This window comes from Apodemus sylvaticus, chromosome 8 (assembly GCF_947179515.1).
Source record: "Apodemus sylvaticus chromosome 8, mApoSyl1.1, whole genome shotgun sequence".
Lineage (NCBI taxonomy): Eukaryota > Metazoa > Chordata > Mammalia > Rodentia > Muridae > Apodemus > Apodemus sylvaticus.
The window spans coordinates 86,996,856-87,012,077 of NC_067479.1; the positions used below are offsets into that span (position 1 = coordinate 86,996,856).

The 15,222-nt window shown below is 39.5% G+C and overlaps 1 protein-coding gene and 1 long non-coding RNA gene across 2 annotated transcripts in view; one reads left to right on the forward strand and one right to left on the reverse strand.

Annotated features, from left to right (window-relative positions):
* Positions 1-15,222, forward strand: part of Lrmda (leucine rich melanocyte differentiation associated) — a 1,035,040-nt gene that overhangs the window by 981,171 nt on the left and 38,647 nt on the right. The window lies entirely within an intron of this gene.
* The window catches only part of LOC127690514 (uncharacterized), a 70,493-nt gene continuing 68,463 nt past the window's right edge, over positions 13,193-15,222 (reverse strand). Inside the window, exon 3 of the long non-coding RNA XR_007979156.1 lies at positions 13,193-14,319. This is a non-coding gene — a long non-coding RNA (uncharacterized LOC127690514). The remainder of the gene's footprint in view (positions 14,320-15,222) is intronic.

Sequence of the window (15,222 nt, forward strand, 5' to 3'; positions counted from 1 at the left end):
CCCCTCCAATTTCCTGACTTGCATTCCCCTATTCTGGGGAATCAAGCCTTCAAAGGACCTCCTCTCATTGATGTTTGAAATGGTCATGTTCTGCTACATATGTAGCTGGAACCATAGGTCCCTCCATGTGTACTCTTTGGTTGGTGGTTTAGTTCTTGGGAGCTCTGGGGGTACTGGCTGGTAAAAATTATTGCTCCTCCTGCAGAGCTACAAACCTCTTCGGCCCTTGGGTCCTTTATCTAGCTGCTCCATTGGAGACCCTATGCTCAGTCTATTGGTTGGCTGTGAGCCATGGGTATTTTGATCCACTTTCCAATAAGGATCAAAATATCCACACTTTGGCCTTCCTTCTCCTTGAGCTTCATGTGATCTGTGAGCTGTATCTTGGGTATTCCAAACTTTTGGGCTAATATCCACTTATCAGTGAGTGTACACCATGTGTGTTCTTTTGTGATTGGGTTACCTCACTCTGGATGATATTTTCTAGCTCCATCCTTTTGCCTAAGAATTTCATGAATCCATCATTTTAAATAGCTGAGTAGTACACTTACATGTACCACATTTTCTGTATCCATTCCTCTGTTGAGGGACATCTGGGTTCTTTCCAGCTTCTGGTTATTATGAATAAGGCAGCTATGAACATAGCGGAGCATGTGTCCTTATTACATGTTGGAGCATCTTCTTGGTATATGCCCAGGAGTGGTACAGCTGGGTCCTCAGGTAGTGCTATGTTTAACTTTCTGAGGAACTGCCAGACTTATTTCCAGAGTTGTTTTACCAGCCTACAATCCCACCAGCAATGGAGGAGTGTTCCTCTTTCTCCACATTCTATCCAGCATTTGCTGTCCCCTGAGTTTTTGATCTAGGCTATTCTGTCTGGTGTGAGGTGGAATCTCAGGGTTGTTTTGATTTGCATTTCCCTGATGATTAATGATGTGAGCATTTCTTTATGTGTTTCTCAGCCATCAGTTCCTCAGTTGAGAAATATCTGTTTAGCTCTGTACCCCATTTTTAATAGGGTTAATTGGTTCTCTGGAGTCTAACTTCTTCAGTTCTTTGTATATATTGGATATTAGCCCTCTATCAGATATAGGATTGGTAAAGATCTTTTCCTAATCTGTTAGTTGCTGTTTTGTCCTATTGATAGTGTTCTTTGCCTTACAGAAGCTTTGCAATTTTATGAGGTCCCATTTGTCAATTCTTGATCTTAGAGCATAAGCTATTGGTGTTTTCTTCAGGAAAATTTCCCCTGTACACATGTGCTCCAGGTTCTTCCCCACTTTCTCTTCTGTTCGATTTAGTGTACCTGATTTTATGTGGAGGTCCTTGATCCACTTGGATGTGAGCTTTGTACAAGGACATAAGAATGGATCAATTTGCATCCTTCTCCATGAAGACTGCCATTTGACGTAGCACCATTAGTTGAAAATGCTGTCTTTTTTCCACTGGATGATTTTAGCTCCTTTCTCAAAGATCAAGTGACCATAGTTGTGAGGGTTCATTTTGGGTCTTCAATTCTATTCCATTGATCTACCTGCCTGTCACTGTACCAATACCATACAGTTTTAATCACTGTTGCTCTGTAGTATAGTTTGACATCATGGATGGTGAATCTGCCAGAAGTTCTTTTATTGTTGAGAATAGTTTTCACTATCCTGGGTTTTTTGTCATTCCAGATAAATTTGGAAATTGCTCTTTCTAACTCTATGAAGAACTGAGTTGCAACTTTGATGGGGATTGCAATCTGTTGATAGGGAAAGTAATCTGTAGATTTCTTTAGGCAAGATGACCATTTTTACTATATTAACTCTGCCAATCCATGAGCATGGGAGACTTTTCCATCTTCTGAGATCTTCAATTTTTTTCTTCAGAGACTTGAAGTTCTTGTCATACAGATCTTTCACTTGCTTGGTTAGAGTCACACCAGGGTATTTCATATCATTTGTGACTATTATGAAGGGTATCATTTCCCTAATTTGTTTTTCATCCTCTTTGAGTATAGGAAGGCTACTGATTTTAATTTTATATCCAGCCACTTTGCTGAAGTTTTTTTTTTTTTTTTTTTTTTTTTTTTATCAGGTTTAGGAGTTCTCTGGTAGAATTTTTGGGGTCACTTATGTATACTATCATATCATCTGCAAATAGTGATACTTTAAGTTCTTCCTTTCCAATTTGAATCCCTTTGACCTCCTTTTGTTGATACTCTAAGTTCTTCCTTTCCAATTTGAATCCCTTTGACCTCCTTTTGTTGTCTAATTGTTCTGACTAGGACTTTGAGTACTATACTGAACAGGTAGAGAGAGAGAATGGGCAGCCTTGTCTAGTCCCTGATTTCAGTGGGTTTGCTTCAAGTTTCTCTCCATTTAGTTTATGTTGGCTACTGGTTTGCTGTATATTGCTTTTACTATGTTTAGGTATGGGCTTTGAATTCCTGATCTTTCTAAGACTTTTATCATGAAGAGGTGTTGGATTTTGTCAAATGTTTTCTCAACATCTAATGAAATTATCATGTGGTTTTGTTTTCTTTGAGTTTGTTTATATAGTGGATTACATTGATATAGTTCTGTATACTGAACCATCCCTGCATTCCTGGGATGAAGCCTACTTGATTGATCATGGTGGATGATCGTTTTGATGTGTTCTTGGATTTGATTGGCAAGAATTTTATTGAGTATTTTTGCATCAATACTGATAAACTCAATTTCTACTCTGGCAAACAAACAACTATTCAAAGCCTTGTAGTATCCTTAGCTTTATGCTCAAAGTCAATCTGTTTACTCTTGGGTTGTGATGGGCAAGTGGAAGAGCCTCTGACATTTATACATCCCTGGAAGGGACTGGGAGACTCTGGTAGGTGCATGTCCATGGCACATATTTCTCACAGTTGAAAAAGATCTCAACTCACCAACTGAAACCAGAATTCAAGAGACCACAGTACTATAAACAAGGACTTAAATTAATAGGCGAGCACATACATTTTCCTTTCTTATCACCTAACAGAAAGCCATCTTGACTAGAGTCCTTTGGCTACTACTACCTAATTAGAAAGACAACTTATCTTAACTGTTTACTGAAACAAAATAGTGAAAGAGCACCTCCTTGGTGTCTGGAAAGGTCATGTGTTAGCCTTAGGACTGCTATAAATATGCCCTGTGGGCAGTAGTGTTATTTTTCTTGTTTGGCAACAAACTATATACCAAAAGCAACTTAAGGAAGAACTGGTTCTTTTGGCTTACATCTCAAAGGTGAAATCCATAACAGTGGGGCAGCTAAGGGAGCTGGTCACATTGCCTTCTCAATCAGGAAGCAAATAGAGGAGAATGCTGATACTAGGCTTGCTTTATACTTTTTATTCCTCAGCCCATGGGATGGTGCCACAAACATTTAACATGGGCCTTCCTATGCCAATTATCCACATCTAGTTCTCTTTTAGCATTCCCAGATATATGTCTCCTAGTTTATTCTAAAGCATCAGTTCTCAGCCTTCCTAATGCTGCAACCCTTTAATACAGTTCCTCATGTTGTAGTAACCCCCAACTATAAAACTACTTCATAACTGTAATTTTGCTACTGCTATGAATCATAAATATTTGATATGCAGGATATCTGATATGTGACACTCAAAGGGGTTGTGACCCACAGGTTGAGAACTGTTATTCTAGATCTTGTCAAATGGATGATATTAACCATTGCTCTTAGAGTGGAAGCTAAATCAGATACTTTCCTTGGCATTGTTATACAATTTGATACCTTACGTTCATCTTGGGAAGATGAAGCCTCCCCGAGCATGTAACTCACCAGATTATTAATAAGAGATGTAGGCAACACTTTTATATTAAGCAAATTCTGGCCTCCTGGCTATGATAACCTACCCATTTTCCACTTTCCAGTCTTCTTCAGGTAAAGACATACAAAGCTCAAGATTTCAACTACCAAACTGCATCTTGGGTTTTTTGTTTTGTTTTGTTTTGGTTTTTTTTTTGTTTTTTGTTTTTTGTTTTTTTGTTTTTTTTTTTTTTTGTTGTTGTTGTTGTTTTTGAGACAGGGTTTCTCTGTGTAGCCCTGGCTGTCCTGGAACTCATTCTGTAGACCAGGCTGGTCTCAAACTCAGAGATCTGCCTGCCTCTGCCTCTGCCTCTGCCTCCCAGAATACTGGGGTTACAGGCGTGCGCCACCACTGCCTGGCAAAACTGCATCTTTAAAAGGAGTCCTGTGAGGAACTCAGGAACTCAAGGAGGAACCCAAAGGCAGGAACTGTAGGCCATGGAAGAGTACTGCTTACTGGTTTGCTTCTCCATGGCTTATTCAATCTGCTTTCTTATACCACTCAGTATTACGTATCCAGGGACGGCATGACTCCCACTGGGCTTGGCCCTCCAATACCAATCATTTATTAAGAAAAGACTCTACAGATTTGCCTATAATCTGATACAGGCATCTTCTTAACTAAGGTTCTTCTTTCCAGATAACTAGCTTGTGTAGGGTTGACAAAAAACCAATCAGCACACTGTAATTGAAAATTGTTTTGTGGTTGCCTCATAGAATCGCATGGACGTCATCTTCTCATGATTGTTTCAGAGGTAAAACTAATTATATGACTTACACCAAAGAGAGTAGAGGGAAAATGTACCTCTTTCATCATAAGACTTTCTGGGTAGAAATGGGGATGCACCTCAGCTGGTATGTTTGGTTTGAATGAGGAAGAGACAGTGGCTTTGGCTTTTAACAGGAGTGGGAGTGGGAATGTGTCAACATTGAGAGTTTATATGTGCAAGTTGGGGTTTTTATGGGTTGAACTTTCCTTTCAGAGCCAAGGGAAGGAATGTCTGGAAATTTTCTTACTTTAAATATATTGTGCAGATATGAAGCAAACAGGGGTGGGGCTTGGAAGTAGTACCTTGTCAGCAGCTGAATCATGTCAGGTGCTCTTTTATATTAAGACCTCCTGGGGCTAGAGAGATGGCTCAGTGGTTAAGAGCACTCTTTGCTCTTCCAGAGGTCCTGAGTTCAATTCCCAGCAACCACATGGTGGTTTACAACCATCTGTAATGAGGATCCAATGCCCTCTTCTGGTGTATCTTAAGACAGCTACAGTGTATTCATATAAAATAAATTAATAAATCTTTAAAATAAATAAATAAATAAATAAATAAATAAATAAATAAATAAATAAATAAAATAAATCTTTAAAAAAGAAAAAGAATCCCAAGCAAGCCACTAATAATCAATTGGAGCTAACAAATGAGTTGGGTGATTGTAGGACATCAGAACATGTGATGTCACAAAATAAGCTGCCTTGCTATATATTTCCAATAAACAACCCAAAAGTGACATTAATCAAATTATTTTGTTCATAATAGTATAGAAATATATAAAATATGTAAAAATAAATTCAAAAGAAAAATGTAAAGTCTCTATCAAGAAAATCATGTTATTGAAATGTCAAAAGATACTTAAATAAGTACAATGATAGTCTATATTATAAAACCATAACATTAAAATGATAGGGTGTCTAAAACTGGTGTAGACTCAAAACAAAGTTTTCAAAAGAAACTAAAGACTAATATGACCTTTGATAGAAAAGTGTAAAAAAAAAAAACTGGAAAAATATGGGGCAGAGGGTGCGCCAATGTTATGGAACCTCTTGCTTGTTGGCAACTGAGGCAGTTATGCTGAGGTCAGGGCCTGAGATCCCCTCCCGGTTGGCACCCAACAGCTGGTGGAAGGGGAGAGTTTTGTCTAAGTGCTTTAGATCTAGAGCTCCTCTACCTGGATGGACATTATAAAGTAGGTGGATGTGAACAGTTGAGGCTGAGCAGCCAAGGCCTGGGGAGCCCTTCGATATTGTCTCAAGGAATTATAACACTATAGTTTTATAAAATATAAAGATAAGGATCACACTTTGAAATTTCCAAACTTACTACAAAGTTACAACAATGAAGAAATGGTAAAACATGACGTTCAGTGATGCCTTTCCAAAGAGTTTGTGCTGTGAGGTACATGGGGCAGGGGCATAGGCAGGTAGAACACTTAAGGATGGTATGTGTCCAGGAGTATGAAGCTCACAAATGGCATGGCTCTTTAAAGGATTGTGCTAAGTGGTCCATGTGCAGCAGTATTGTTCTTCTGATCAGATGGAGCCAGTGACTCTTTGAGATGCAACCAATGGACTCAGATAGGGGTTGCTTTTCTGTGCTAAAAGTAAGAGACGTAATTGCAGTTTTCCTGTTCAGAATTGGTTTTTTTTTTAAAGTGTGTCTCCTGTCTCCATCATCCTACTCCTAGTGGTCAATATGGAAATTTCATGTTTGCTAAATCTGTGTGGGATCATCAGTGAAACTCTGCAAATTAATTTTAAATTGTATACAAGTCAATAGGCCTGTGAACAGCCCACTTATTGACAAGCACCAGAGCCTATTACCATGACCAAAGCCAAAATAGAAGTTCCCCAAGTGATGGTGGCCATCATCCAGACTGCCCTAGTCACAGGACTAGTTGTCTCATATGTGTTTAGCAGAGGGAAGTAACCGACTGCTCTTCCTAAAGAGGTTGCATTGTCATGACTGGTGGTGCCACATAGGCATCCAGAACATATATAATTTGGTATTCATAGTCTGAGATACTCTGGGCAGAGCAAGGCAAGTACCCAAGCTGGTTCATATGGGTCACACAAAGGAAAGAGCAAGTGACTTCTGTTGTAACTGTGACTAGGGCATTGTGCTAAAGGAAGAGTTCCCACAGTGGATCAATGTCTATATAATCTGAACTTCTACTCTATTACCAAGAGACAGCAACTCACTTCTATACCAGATTTCCCAAATATAGGCATAAAGAAAAGAGGAGGTACTGTCCCTAAAAGCTACCAGGGATGAGTTTCCAAAACTGGACAGTTGTACCCTCTGCCACTGTAAGTAAAGTTGTAGTAGCCCTTCTGGTGTGCACATCTGAATGGAAATCTGTGAAGTATGGTCTTTTTAGAAAGCCAGGAAAATAGAGATGGAATTCAAGATTCAGATCACTGGTTCCCTTTACCACAAGCCAGGAGTGTCCTTCTCCATCAGTTACCATACCAGTGCATAGACTGCTATATCCTTCTGCAGTAACTATATAAACATTGAGTCTGAAATCTAATATAAAAATATTGGAGATAAGGAGGAACTTTCTCTTGAAATGCTATAATCCACCTGAACATAGGTATAAAGTGTCTCTGAATATCTCCTTAAGCTGGAGTTGTAGAAGATCAATGTAAATCCCCAGAAGTATAAACATCCAAAAATATTTTTGGAAAGTAACAGTAGTCAAATGTAATAGAGACAAATTTAAGCTTGAATTTAGTGACATATTGCATACCAAATTAAGTATGTGGTTATTTTTAAAGTAAATTATATATGCATATATATGTATACATATACATACATATATGTACATATTAGAAAATATTGTAGTTATACTAGAGTTCCAAGCTTATTAAATATTTCTCATATAGAGAAAAATAATAATTAATATCATTTTAACTCAACTAGAAATAATAGAATTATCAGAGAGGATAAGTTTAAGAATACCAAGCTAAAATAGTAAAGAAAATAGGTATTTGTCTATAGTCCAGACATTGGAATATGGGGTTGAATACTAGGATATGCAGAATATGGAATAATTAACAAATGGGCCTTTAATTAAGTCTAAATTCTTTATTGTAGTGATGTGATCTGTACCATAGGTTCTTTCCGGAAGAAAGCTACTGAACAGGCTGGCTAAATTTAATTAATCTTAAAAAGGTAAAGATGATGTCACATTCAGGAGACTCAGGGAAAGCATTGAATTAAACCCTCAATAGTATCAAATATTGGAATGATCACAGGTTTTCAAACAAAGCTGTATGAAATGATAAAGAATAGAAAGATAAGGAAATCGGAAGGGAAAAAGGCTTTCAATCTGAAAAATATGAGTATATTTTAATGCCAAATTATCATACATATTTAAAAAACTAACTGTTGAACTAAACAGAGTTGATTATAAAAAAGAAACACTGGTAAGTTCACAAGTATTTCTAAAGAAAGAATACAGAACGGAACCCAGAGATTCCAGGGTGTGGAAGGCAAGAAAGAGTAGATGAAAATCAGGCTAAAGAGGATTTTCCATTTGGCACCTCAAGGTTTCAGGGAGAAGAAAGTAAGTTTAGGAGAGAAGATAGAACCTGAGAATTCTTTAAACTGATTAAAAAAAATCAAAATCAACCAACCAAACTAAACCACCTGGTGATACATAGGCAATATATTGTAGAGCAAATGGTATAATTTTTGTAAAGGTCCAGATTAGGAAAGAATCCAACTTGAAGGGCATCAAAGACATAGAGATGCTTTTGTGAACAGCTAGAGAGAAACCAAAGCAATTCTACCAACAGGCTCTTGCTAGAAGACTTGGTTATTGGTATGAGGCAGAAGAGATTGGTTGGTTGCTTGCTATGAAAGAGGAGGCAGTACTCTGATGTCATCAGGACACCAAGGGAGATAAAGAGTTTGGAATTGTGCAATAAGTCAAACTCTCCTTTAAGGACGCATATGAAACAACGACAACCAAATTAATAATTCAGTATGGATACAGGGGTAAGAATTTACTATGGGTGCATTCACATAAGAATTAAAAGCTTATGCCTTAGAAAGTGAGAATGGTGCTGGAAAATGGGAATAATGCTGAAAATAAAAGCATAAAACAGATAAGCAGAATGGCTGCCAAACATTGCACCAATTGCTATAGATTACTTCTAAAGCTCCACACTGTCATCAAACCTAAGGCTGAGGTCAGGGAGAAGGCCAGAGGTCAATGTCCAGGAAAGGAGTGAAGGTTTACAGTCATTTATTTACTTATTTTATTTGTTTGTTTGTTTGTTTTCATGTTTGTTTGGAAATGCTGGGAATTGACCCAAGGTGTCTCTCTCTCTCTCTCTCTCTCTCTCTCTCTCACACACACACACACACTAACACTCTACCACTGAACAACTTAGATTTTTTTTAAAACATATTTTAAAATGTTTATTTCTTTATGAATGTACACCAGAAGAAGGTACTGGATCCCATTACAGTTAGTTGTGAGACACAAGTGGTTGGTGGGAATTGAACTCAGGACCTCTGGAAGTACATCCATTGCTCTTAACTGCTCTCCAGCCCTATAGATGTTTTTAAAAATCATCATTGTTTATGCCTTTTCACAAAAAAACATCAGCATAATATTTCTATTTCTGACATCTATTGATGTCAGGCTCCAAACCAGTTCCCATTTACTCCCTGCTTCATGTGAAGTATCTATCATGAGTGGGTACAGTCTCTATATTAACTGTGGGTTTTTTTATTAACATATGGTCCTTAGGAACCTTTCTTCTATTATTTCTGTGAGTTGAAGACTAAAACTAACATTTTAAAAATATTCACACAGACAGGAAGGACATGGAGGATGGAGAGGACCAAATCATCTTGCAAGTGGTTCTCTGACCTCCTCTCATAGCATGTATAAATGCATGCATGCTCACTGTGACCTCAATAAATGGACACACACACACACACACACACACACACACACATGTGCACACATGCACACAAGTCCACACATACAAACACATACATAAACCAAATATAAAATAAATAAAATGGAACCTACTTCTTTTATTTTTGCCTTTGTGTCCTTAATACTGCCTTTTAGTTTTTCCCATGTTTTATGGTAATACATTCTAATAACCCATACTCTACACAAGACACATAATTGTCACTGAGCTGATATTGAAGGAGAATAATGCCTGTGACCTGCCGGCTTTCCATTGTCTTCATTCCCTCCATTTTATTGGATACATTTTAAAAAATTTTAACATGATGAACTCTCTTTTTACTCAAAATGAACTCAACTGCTTTTTGTAATTTATTAACTGAGATGACACATGGAATCACTTCCCAAAGGTGAAAACCACAAGCTGAAGCAATCTCTTTGATATGACGCATCATTTTTAATTTCAGTTGATTCATACTTGGAAAGAAATAAGGTAGGATTCAAAAGCAAGACATGCACCTATTGGCTTACGGAAAGTAGGAAGGAAATAATTATGCTCTGACATAACCAAAGTGTAAAGCGCTTTTATCCAGCACTATTTCTTTGACATTATTTCTTCCCAGGGCCTCACTCACTCAGGCCAAACAGTCTACTTTGGGTGATTCAAGCTACAGAATCTCAGACTTTGCTAAGATTTTTTTTTTTCATTTTGGCCAGGGATATTTTTTCTCTTCCTTTCTGCTTATTAAAATCTGTTTTTTTTTTTCCCCCAAGGGCTCTTGAAATCCAAACTCTGACTCCTTTCTATCCAAACTTTTATTTTAACATTCACAGCATTTATAATCTATTCCACACTCTCTAAACCTTTTAAGCCTTTTCCAATTCTAAAAGCAAAAAAATTAAACTCTCAAAAAACATGTGACAAATAGTATAGGCATTATTTCAAATAATTCTAATTCCCCTTTGTGACTTACATCCTGTCTTACAATGATTTAATAGGAATGCAAGGTGGCAGTCCTATTAGAGGTAGTGTTGCAGGCTACCTAGCAGTTTTGTGCTTCTGTAGATTTCTTGGTCGGGCTCACTGTTATCACTGCAGTTAGCGCCCGATGTGGATGTGCTATTTCCTCCAGCTTTGCTTTACTGTGTGCTCTTAATAACAACAAAACCTCAGAAATTCAAATCTGGGCAACATAGCTTCCCTCCCATTGAGGAACCCTTTCCTTAGAGTAGACATTAACAATCGGAAGTAAATGGGGGATAGGAAAGCATTTTTGGGTCTAGGTGACTGTTACTAATGTCCTGTGTGAGAGTGCTGATATGCCAAGAACCTGGACTTCCATCAATACACTTTTTTTTTTTTTGAATTATCTGAGGAGGAAAAACCTGTTGAACAATTGTCTCTAATTTCCTGTCCCTTGTGTTCCTCTCTTGTGTTCATTTTGTCTTCGCACAGAGATAGGAAAGAGTTTGTGTGATTTAGAGAGAGTCTGTGGTTTAGATTCACCATCTCAGCCCCTTAATATGCCCTCCCAGCAAGAGTGAGGCTGATGTGATGTCCTCAGTATTTGACTGAATAATTGGAGCAGTCATAGATTTCTTTTATTTTTCTCAGACCCATGGCCAATTATGAACCACACATTTGGCAAGGAGCATTATTTGTGAACTCCCATCTCCAAAGCCAAACCAAGGCAATCCTCCCCCGTGGAGAGCAGACTCTTTCTGTGGCATCCGTGACATCTGAAGGTACCACAGGCATGAGTGTGAGGGCCGTTTTGAGAAGTTCAGACTCACTTCATCCTAACTCTCATCCAAATAAATCCCAAGGCATAAACTGTTTAAACACTGTCACCTTCAGGATTTGCCTAGAGAAAGACCAGACAAAGAACATAGCCCTGGTCTTATAAAGGTCTTGGGGGTCTAGAAAACCCCCAACTTCCCTGCGAAATACATAAAAGTAAACCATTGTCAATGCCCCATTGACAAGAGCCTGCAGCCTCCCTTGTTCTCACACTTGATCCCAGGTTTAGAGTGGTGATGCCAAGTAGACAGTCCATGGGGATTGCTGAAGGGTGAAATAAATGATTCAACCTTTCTGTTTAGATTGTAGGGTTGGTTCACTCTACAAATATTTACTGAGCTTCTCTGATACAAGCACACCATTTACCATGGGAAAAAAAACAACAGCGCATGAAGTTGATATATACTGTGCATCACAGGCCCAGGGTCAGGGCCAAGGACCAGAAAAAGTCTAGTGATCTTCAAGTTCCCTAGTGCATATATCTTCTTCGGTTCTTAGCTCTACCTCCATAAGTTAGATAAATAAGCCTACTCATCTCTCCAAGGGGCTAACAAAGGATCCCTATGCTGCTGACTCTTGGCTAAGCCTGGTGTGGGCTAGGGTAAAGATGGCTCCAGATGGGCACTTTTGTGACAACCTCCTTTTTTAGCCCTGGTTGTAAGCACCCTGAGCAGTTAGGGTAGAAATGGACAATTTACTGCATCTTCCCCAAGGCTTCCTCTACTCAGGCTCTTTTTCAGATATGATTACCAAAGCTTACCAGTATGTAATATTACCTTTGATTTTTTTTTTTTTTTGTGGGCACCACAGACCAGGCAACTCTTGCCTTCAGTATCTACACAATGCCTCTCCCAGTACTGCCAGTCAGCTACACACACACACACACACACACACACACACACACACACACACACACACTCAATGTCCTCATGACCATTGATTTCTTTGCTGTTCACTGTTCCAGCGATGAGGCACAGTGAGGCCCAGGCTGCAAGCTCTCTGCTTTAATTATTCATCCTTATGAAGAACAATTCCCCTTCTGTGCTTTCTTCCAGCCTTGACCTGAGCACACACAGATCTTTCCTTTTCTCCCCATAGCACCTTGTGTGTGGAAGGGTCTTTCAGGGGTGTGCTTAATTCTGTGTGTGCCTTTACTTTGTAGTCTGTTTTCTGCCAAGGGGGTCAGGAGGGCATGTGGAGAAGCCAGATGGCTTCCCTCTTCCCTCAGGAAACTCGCTATTTAGCTGGGCACCTTCCCAGCTCCAGGCAGGGTTGAGATTCCACTGTTTGGGGAAGAGCTGGTTCAAATGCCACTGTCCCTGACTTGACAGCTCCAGATTCCTCTAGGCTACACACTTTTCTACTTCACTGCAACTGGCTGAGGTTTTCTGCCAGGAACAGCACTTTAGGAGACATTAGGTAGGGGTGGGAAGAGAAGTGTTGGGGATAAGAGCGGATGGGGAAGAGAGCAACTGGGTTATTTATTGCCTCTGCTCAGACACAGGTTTCCGTTATTTTAATCCAACTGAAAGAAAAAAAAAAAAAAACAGTGTCCATGGACAGAAAAGCACAGGACTAACACAGTTAAGCCTGAAGATGCCCGTTTCCTCCTCCCCAGGAGTCTACATGCCCCTTCCCCACTCCTCCTTTCCTCAACTTTTGAAAAGCCAAGCAGTTTAACTGGCCAGACCCCGGGAACTTATTTGTATGCAGCACAAATTTCGGAATCTGTTCTCAGCCTGTGCCGAGTGAAAAATGGCCTGCATTTTCTTGATAGCCCATGTGGTTGTAAAGAATAAATGGCTAATGAATTACAGATGAACATTGACGCAAATTAATCTTCCCGCTGTCCCTGGGTTATATGGCAGCCATTTAAAAGTTTAATCAATACACTAAAGTTGAAAACATGCAGGCACTGCAGTTGCTTGGATGTAATAAACATCAGAGGGAACCGGGAGGCTCGCACCCACTCCATGTATCATAATGACAGGTATTTATGTTTAATGGACTAAATATTTTTTATTGGAAGGGAGCAAATGTCAGCTTAACTTTGTGAGGCCTGCATTCAACTTTCCTTTGAGGTTGGTGAAAGACGGCTGACGTGTCATTGGAAACGAAATGTTACAGGGGGGGAAAGAGGCACTGTGGAGACAAAGCGAGGATCGGGAGCCGCTGGGAGACCATGGTGCAATGGTAACACAGTGCAGCGATTCATTAAGGAAAACGTAAACCCTGATATTTCTAATGCTGCTGTAAAAGGCTTTACTAGGAACAGCTTTAATGGTTATTAGCGAAAACAAGTGCCCAGATCTGCCAGATATCCTGTTCGGTGCAGGCTTTTGTTTGAAAACTCTTTACCAGGTCATATTTGCTGGAGATTTATAATTAGTCCCTATTCTTAATGTGAGGAATGGAGGCAAACAGCGTGATGGCTCTCAGCCCTTGGATTTCATAGATCTTTCCTTTTGAAAGCTGTCCAATAGCTTTAAATAACCATGTGTTCTCTTCTGGAATACTTATATCTTAATTACTTTTCAAGTCTATATTTTGTAGCACTGCTGTGAGTCTGGCTGGAGTGTGGAGGCTGAAGGGAAGGGGGCGTGGCCAGGCACGGTGCCATCTCTTTCAGCAGACAGAAACAAGGCCAGAGATGGCTTCATCTGACCACCAGAACGAACAAACAAACAAACAAAAAAACAAAACAAAAATCCCCAATGATACATTTAGCTTTTGATTTTTCCCCCTTCCCAAATAAAACAGACCAAATATGTCACCCCTACAGGGATAGGAGGATTTGGAAAAATGCCGCACATTTGTAGAAATAAATAGAAACCTGTCAGACAATAGCTTGTTTTGAAGGCTCTTCTGCAACCACTTGTCGGAGGTACGGATCCCATGTCAGGGAACTCAATGGCATGCTTTAGAGGGAACTTCTTCAGGAGATATTGAGGTGTGAGGTCACTGTGAGGAAATCAGGAGACAAGCTAGAAATGATTTAAGCACATGTCAGGGTTAATACATGTAAAAATACAGACCTCATGTCTTCTAACATGATTTTTGTTTTCAAAAAAAAAATAGCAACAGTTTGTTTTCATGAACCTTAGCACCAAAGATGGTCATCATTTTGTGACATTAAACTAGCTAACCAAGGTAGTAGGGCTACTTGCCCTCTATCTTCTCACAGGCAAAGTGGGGAGAAATGTGGTAGTGAGGTCATGGCTAGCTGTTACCTTGCCAGCTACTGACCTCAATCCTCACCGCAGCCTACGTTCTGAACTTGTCTAGACTGCTTGTTGGAGCTCCTTCCACAGTCTTTGAAGCCTCGCCTGCCTGCTCGCTCAGTTTGTGTTTCTGCCAAGTGAAAGAGAAGAGCCACAGCGTGGGTGAGAGGTGAGAGGACAGTTGGTTTGTTGTTGCCAGACCTCCAAGACCTGACACACTATCGGTTCTTAGGAAAGACAGTTATGCAGGTGAAGGGCCACTGTTTCTTAAAGCCCTTAAAACCTACAACCCCAGCCATGTTTTGACCACATAATTTGATTACTAAATATCATGATAGTTGTTTTATCATTATCTGTGTTGTAGTTCTTGAAGGTGGATGTTATTGTCCCTACCCTACTGTACAGAGGCAAAACAAACAATAAAGAAGAGCCAGAAGTCATACACTTGTCAGTAGAGCTTTTGAATTTAGCACTTTAATCCCTATTCTCGGCCACATGGTACTCACCCCTGTCCCTGCCCATTCACTAGTCCCCAGTGATGACATTTCACTAAGTGACCCACTATTCTATTCTAGACCATAGTTACTCCCACAACTGACTAGAGGCTAGAAGGATGAGAATCATACATCCCCTCATAAATCTGATACCCTGAGACTTTTCATAGAA